General features: G+C 38.9%; 1 pseudogene; it reads left to right on the forward strand.

Annotated features, from left to right (window-relative positions):
• The first annotated feature begins 6,958 nt into the window (after window positions 1–6,958).
• LOC130041047 (uncharacterized) lies at window positions 6,959–7,055 on the forward strand (annotated as a pseudogene).
• Window positions 7,056–7,389: the final 334 nt, after the last annotated feature.

Raw genomic sequence — 7,389 nt, forward strand, 5'->3', positions numbered from 1 at the left:
CTTAAAGAGGATTGGGAGTAAGTCTTCTTTAAAGATTTGGAAGAATTCACTGGTGAATCCATCCGGGCCAGGGCTTTTGTGCTTGGGGAGACTTTTTATTACCATTTCAATTTCCTTGATGGTGATAGGTCTGTTCAGGTATTCCAGGTCTTCTTGGTTCAGCCTTGGGAGTCTGTAGGAGTCTAGGAATTAATCCATTTCTTCGAGGTTTTGATGTTCTGTGGCATAAAGCTTTTCAAAGTACTCCCTGAGGATCCTTTGAATTTCTGTAGTTTCTGTTGTAATGACCCCCTTTTCATTTCTGATTCGGTTTATTAGGGTGTTCTCTCTCCCTTTCTTTGTGGGTTTTGCTAGGGGCTTATCGATTTTGTTAATTTTCTCAAAGAACCAGCTCTTGGTTTCATTGATCTTTCGGATTGTTTTCTGGGTTTCCATCTCGTTAATCTCTGCTCTGAGTTTTATTATTTCCTTCCTCCTGTTAGGGTTGTGCTCCTTTTGTTGGTCCTTCTCCAAGTTCTTAAGCTGTGAGGTTAGTTATTTATGTGGGCTCGCTCCTCCTTCCTGAGGAATGCTTGTAGAGCTATAAACTTTCCTCTTAAGACTGCTTTTGCTGTGTCCCATAGGTTTTGATAACTCGTGTCCTCATTTTCATTCGTTTCTAGGAATCTTTTGATTTCCTCTTTAATTTCCTGTCTAAGCCACTCGTTGTTTAATAGCACACTGTTTAATTTCCATGTGTTTAATTTAGTTTTCTGTTTTTGTGTGTGATTTACTTCTAATTTCAGCGCATTATGGTCTGAGAAGATTGTTGATATAATCTCTATCTTCTTAATTTTATGGAGGCATGTTTTGTGGCTCAGCATGTGGTCTATCTTGGAGAACGTTCCATGTATGCTTGAGAAGAATGTGTATTGAGCTTTTTGTGGATGAAGTGTCCTGTATATATCTACGAAGCCCCTTTCTTCCATTGTTTCCCTCAGATGAAGTATGTCCTTGCTAAGCTTGAGTCTGGTTGATCTATCAAGAGGTGACAAAGCGGTGTTGAGGTCTCCCACTAGTATTATGTTGCTATCGATGTCTTTTTCCAAATCTATGAGTAATTGTTTTAAGTACTTTGCTGGTCTCTCATTAGGTGCATATACATTTATTATTGTAAGTTCTTCCTGTTGTACAGATCCTTTGGTCAATAGGAAATGGCCTTCACTGTCTCTTATGACCTTCTTCACTCTGAAATCGATGTGGTCTGATATTAGGATATCTACCCCAGCTTTTTTCTGGGAGCTGTTTGCCTGTAGGATTGTTTACCAGCCTTTGACTCTGAGTCTGTGTTTGCTTTGACTATTGAGATGCGTTTCTTGCAGGCAACAGAATGTTGGGTTCAATTTTCTAATCCATCCTGCCACTCTATGTCTTTTAATTGGTGCGTTTAGCCCATTGACATTGAGAGAGATTATTGTTTTGGGATTTTGTCCCATTGTTCTGTTGAAATTTGGTGTATTTGAGAGGTCTGTCCTGCCTTAAAGTAGCCCATTTAGTTGTACTTGTAACCATGGATTTGAGTCTATGAAGTTCCTGAGCTGTTGTTTGTCCGTGAAACTGTGTGTTGTTCCTTCTATTATGAATGAGAGTCTCGCTGGGTAAAGTATTTTTGGGGAGGCATTTATTTCATTGAGTTTTTTCACTATGTCCCACCACTGTTTTCGGGCCCTGAGGGTTTCATCAGAAAAATCAGCAGTGAGTTTTAAGGATGCTCCTTTGTAAGAGATTTCTTTCTTCGATCTTGCTGCTTTCAGAATTTTGTCTCTGTCTAAAGTTTTGGTCATTTTGATCAGGATGTGTCTTGGGGTATTCTTATTCGGATTTCTTCTAGCCGGTACCCTTCGGGCCTCCTGGATGTGGTCACAAGTTTTCTTCAGCTCTGGAAACGTTTTAGCAATGATTTCTTTGACAGTTTCTTCTTCATCAAGGTTTTCTTCCCGTCCCTCTGGGACTCCAATAATTCTTATGTTACCCCTCTTGGCTTCATCACGATCTTCTCTTGCCATCTGTTCTCGAACTGTGAGTCTCTTTTCCATTTTCTGCTCTTTTCTGACAAGACTCTGAACTTGATCTTCGAGCTCACTGATTCTGTTCTCAGCCGCTGTTACTCTGCTGCTGAGGCCTTCCACTGAGGTTTTCAATTCGGCTACCAGGTTTTTCAGGTCCGACATTTCCGATTGCATTTTCCTCATTTCTGCCTTCAAATCCTCTTGTCTTTTATTGGCATTGGTTTCCATTGTTTCTTTTAGTTCCCTAAGCATCCTGAGTAGCTCCATTCTGAATTCCTTGTCAGAGAGGTTGTCTATCGCTATAGTACTGTTGGTGTCGTCTGGGCTAGCCTCGTGAATAAGAAAGTTTGGTGGGCTTTTGCGTTGCTTTACCATTGTGACCAGTGTGGTTTGGTCCGTCACACTCGCTGCTACTGTTCTAGTTGAGTGAGGAGAGGCTGCCAGGAGCCGTCCAGCTTTGTTGCTGCTAGATGCGCCTCTTTACCTTTCTGAGTCTGACCTTCTTCTCAATCAGGCGTTATTCTTTGTTTTATAACTGACATTGTGTGAAACTTTTGGAGGCGTTACTATTTACTACTGAACTTGTATAGCTGTTTTCGAACTGAACTTTTGTTGGAAATGGAGTAGGCGAGTGGGATTTTGTTGAATTGTAGTAGAAGAGGTGAGAAATTTTGTTTGGTATTAGGTAACAAGTTGATGAAAAGGATGAAAGGATGCAGGTCCAAGTTGATTGAAGTGAGTGATATACCTGGATGGGAGGGGCCGGTGTGCTGCCGGGCGCGCTGCTCTGGATCTGGACGCGCGCTGGGGCTTGGGGTCGCTGGGGATCCTCGCTCTCCTCCCTCCCTTCTCCCAGACAAGAAATGTTTTAAATGAGTAAAATACAGAAAGAAACTTCGAAATTACAAAAAATTATACTCATCAGTACCTTTGAATATTAACCAGCAAACAACATGTGTTAAACATAGCAGAGGATTTAACTTGATCACAGAAGAAACAGAAAAGACCATTTAAAAAGTGATGACAAAATATTGCAAATTTACTTCCAATGCCTAGATTAGAATTATCTTTATCAAACAGGAAAACTTTCTTCTCAATGTTTAATAAATGCGCACCAAAATCCCATAAAATATCTTTATGTAGGAAAACTCAGAATTCAGAAATATGACAAAAATGTGTAATTTGTCATGTGAGACTTGACTTTTCTCTTTCCTCTTAGGATCTAAAAACAAAAGTTGACTATTATCAAACTACTCTCATGTTAGGAAGAAAAAATCACATGAAATAATATTTGTAAAGATGACAAGCAGTTTTAACCTGGAATCTACTGACCACACAGATGAATCAAATCTCCTGATTCAAGTTAGAATATACCATTTTTTTATTTTAACAGGCAACGCATACATGAACTTAAAAACCAGAACATAATAAAAACATTGAAGATTCTGTGTCTTCCACCGCCCTAGATAAGCACTATTAGCTATTTATGGGGAGCATCATTTATTAAGCGTGTTTATACTCCAAATTGTCAAGTACCAAGTACTGTGTTCTAAGAAATAATAAGGAAAAAATCCAGCAAGGATGGCTTTCTGATAAAGAGCTTTTCCTACTGGTAACCTATTGAAGGCATAGTATATTTTCTAGTCCTGACATTTATTGAAGTAAAATTCTTTGACTTGCTCTCAGTGGATTATTCTCAGCATATTTCATATATATTCTTTCTTTTTTGATGTTAAGTCTTTGGTTCTCTTCAACTTTATGTCCAAACGTTTTCCCCTTCCTTGATAATCGAAGTCCCTATTCTTTCTTTCTTTCTTTCTTTCTTTCTTTCTTTCTTTCTTTCTATCCTTCTTTCTTTCTTTCTTTCCTATTTTTTTCTCCCTCATATTGTCTTGGTGTCGATTGGTCAATGTTTTATGAAAGTGATCCCAAACTTGCTTACCTTAGAGGGCTTGCCTCCCTAACGCTCAGCACTCCACACCTTCCCCATGCCCCATATTTTCTTATTACCTGGTTTAAATAGAAATCTCAAAGATCAATGATTATTACTTTGTAATATCACTATATTCAAAATACTGATGTATAAATACAAGTGGAGAGACTATTACAGAGAACACATGCTAGTATATATTAACAGTTTTTCACAGCATCTATATTTTCTGTTTCTGTAAAAATACTTTCTCTGATTTACTTGTTTTCAGTGAATATCATGTAAAATTCACTATTAAAAGGAAAAAGAAACACAGAGAATCGACCCATATATATATATGCGTGTGTGTATGTGTGTTTGTGTATTTGAGCTCCTAAGTATGTCTAAAATAGAATGTAATCAATGAGGAAAAACACTTTGTATGTGAGAGAAAGTAAGCCAGTGTCTAAAATCACACAGCAAATGTCAAAGTCAAGCTAAAATGAGGCTTATAAAATTCTACTTGAATACTTTCTTTCATTACTACGTGCTGTTTTTCCTTGACTGCTAAGTTTAGGGATGATAAATCTAATGAAAAGCTTTGAAAAGTATTATTCCTTACCTGACATGGTCAGAGAAGTGGAAATACCGATGAAAGGTAGACGAGAAGAGGAGACGGTACGAGAGTACGTCTGAACACTGAAGCGGCTTAAGAACGCAAGTCTTCAGTAGAGACGACTGCTCACTGGTGATTGGTCATTGATCACTCGTCACTTGCCATGATGATTCAAATTTGTTTACAAGCAACTACATGGGACCCCCAAGATTCTACCAGTTGGTGGTTGGTTTGGTGGGAGAATGATGTCATAAAGTAGGCAGGTGAAAGGTAGAGGCTAGCCAATCAGGAGGTCAGAATCCCAGAAGAAGACCGGATTGGATAGATAGTGAGGTAGAATGAAGCAGGCTAGGGAGATGGAATTCTACAAGACGGTTATAACAGTTTCATCTTCGTCAGACTCTTGTGTTAGAAAAATACTCCCATTATACTCAAGAGCTTAGTTATTTCATTAACAAATCATGAAAATTACCTAATAATTGTTTATATTGCACTGTTAATGAAACAACATTTGTTATTACTAGTATATTTTAGATAACGTTTACAGCACAGCGGGTTGGGCATTTGCCTTGCAGGAGGCCAATCCTGATTCCGATTCCTCTGCCCGGCAAGCTACCCAGAATATCTCGTCCACATAGCAAGAGCCTGTCAAGATACCCATGACGTGTTGGATAGGCCAAAGCCAGTGACAACAAGTGTCACAATTTGTTGTAAGATGTTACTGGTTCCTGCTCGAGCAAATGGATGAACCGCGGGAGGACAGTGCTACAGTGCTATGATTGAAAAAATTGGTGGTTTCTTTCAATTTGAGAACACTTACTAGGATAATTTGTAGATGAATCGAGATGTGTTAAAATGTAAATAAAATGAGAAGAAATAGTAAATGCACAGGTATCTTATTTGTACAAAACAAACAGTTGTTCTCAGTTTAAAACTGTAGAAGATAAAGAAAAACATATACTCATTTGTGTCAAAATTTTTCAACCTGAAAGAAAAGGATCAAAACCAATTTAAGTAATCAAAAAACAAGCAAAACCAACAAATACTGGCAATTAATATGATAGGCCAAGGATGAATGTTTTTAATAAATTAGTGCTGTTAAAAAATCAGTATTTAGCTATTAAACTTCAATAGTAAAAATAAGCATAACCCGTGATCATATAATCTGTATTGAAAGAAGTGTAAATGACTGGTAAACACAAGGGCAAGATACTTGCAGATGCCTACCAGGTTCTCTCAGAGTGAGAACTGGACAATAATTGTTGTTGTCTTATCAACAAAATCCAGTCTCTGTATCTTGGCCATTGATGGGATTACATGGCTCCAGGGGCAGTTCGTGGTTGTAACACTTAGCTACTAGGAGATGGGGGATCTGGTTGGAGGGGGCCCAGTCTTGATCTGAGCAGCCTTGGAGATCTCATCCCCCGGTTGCGCACACCTGGGTTCCTCTGTCAGATTCGTTCATGCATGAGGCTCCTTCAAGCTTGGGGAGAGTGGTCTAAAGCGTACCTATGGCTGGTTGCAGAGGTCTTCAGGTGCCAGGGCTCTGCTCGGCGCGATGAGGGAAACTCAACACACCCCCTCCAAGGGACCCCGGTGAAGAAAGCCAGGTGCGGGGTCAGGAGACTGTCATTTTAGACATATTTGGAATTAATTTTAGATCAAAAAGTACACATCATTCAAACTACGTATGTGCTTAGTAATAAATTACTACTCACTTGTTCAATCACCTAAGAAACCCCACTCTGCTCAGAGAACTAGATTATAGGTCTGTTTTGCCCGTGTGTCATGGCTAAGAATCACTATCGTTAGGTATGAAACTCACTATACACAAAGAAGAACACAGGCTGCTTTGAGTCATCTGTGGTGTTAATTTGTGTTGGCCATTAAACTTCACTGAGACCCTTTTTTCTGTCCTTTACAGGAGCCTCATGAGTCTCAACTTCCGTTCAAGTTGAACTTATAATAATGTGGAATGAAATCATCAATATGCTCCTCACCTCTTCCTTCAGGAGAAAAATCCTACTTACATTCAAGGTGGTCAAAGTGCAGACAACACCATCCACCTTTTCCTGGAGATGTACGCGGGACTGAGGTGAGAACAGCAAAAGGCTCTAGTTTAATGGTATTAATGAAGGTTTCAGGGAAGTGCATTAAACAGGACTCATATAACATCTTCCAAAAGAATTATTTTGTAAAACTGATGCCTTGATTATGGTAAAAGATAATATGGTAAAAACCATATTTTTTCTTTCTGGGACATTAAAGTTCTAAATCTATCAAGCTGCTTTGAAATACTTTCCTTGATTAGGTACCACTCTCTGCCATAGGGTAAGTAAGGACAACACTCAAAGTAATCAGAAGAGAAAAATTAACTCCTACTAGGTTTGGTTACACATATACTAAAATTGAAATGATACAGAGATTATCATGGTCCTTGCACAGAGACGACATGCAAACTTGTAAAGAGCTCCATATTTTTGTTGCAAGAAGAACTAACACGGCTACTTTAAGCTAAGGCAATCCCCACAAGTACAAAAATTCTACATAAAGATAGCACAAATCCCCATAACAACAATCTCTCTCAATGTCTATGGACTAAATGTGCCAATTCAGAGGCACAGAATAGGAAGATGAATTAGAAAACTGAACCCAACATTCTGATGCCTGCAAGAAACACATCTGAGCAATCAAAGCAACCATGGGCTAAAAGTAAAAGGCTGGAAAACAAGTCTTCAAGAAAAGAACACCTCCACAAAGCTGGAGTAGCCATACTAGTATCAGACCACGTGGACTTCAGGCTAAAGGTTATAAGA

The sequence above is a fragment of the Sorex fumeus genome, unplaced genomic scaffold (assembly GCF_029834395.1).
Source record: "Sorex fumeus unplaced genomic scaffold, SorFum_2.1 ptg000095l, whole genome shotgun sequence".
In the NCBI taxonomy this organism is placed as follows: Eukaryota; Metazoa; Chordata; class Mammalia; order Eulipotyphla; family Soricidae; genus Sorex; species Sorex fumeus.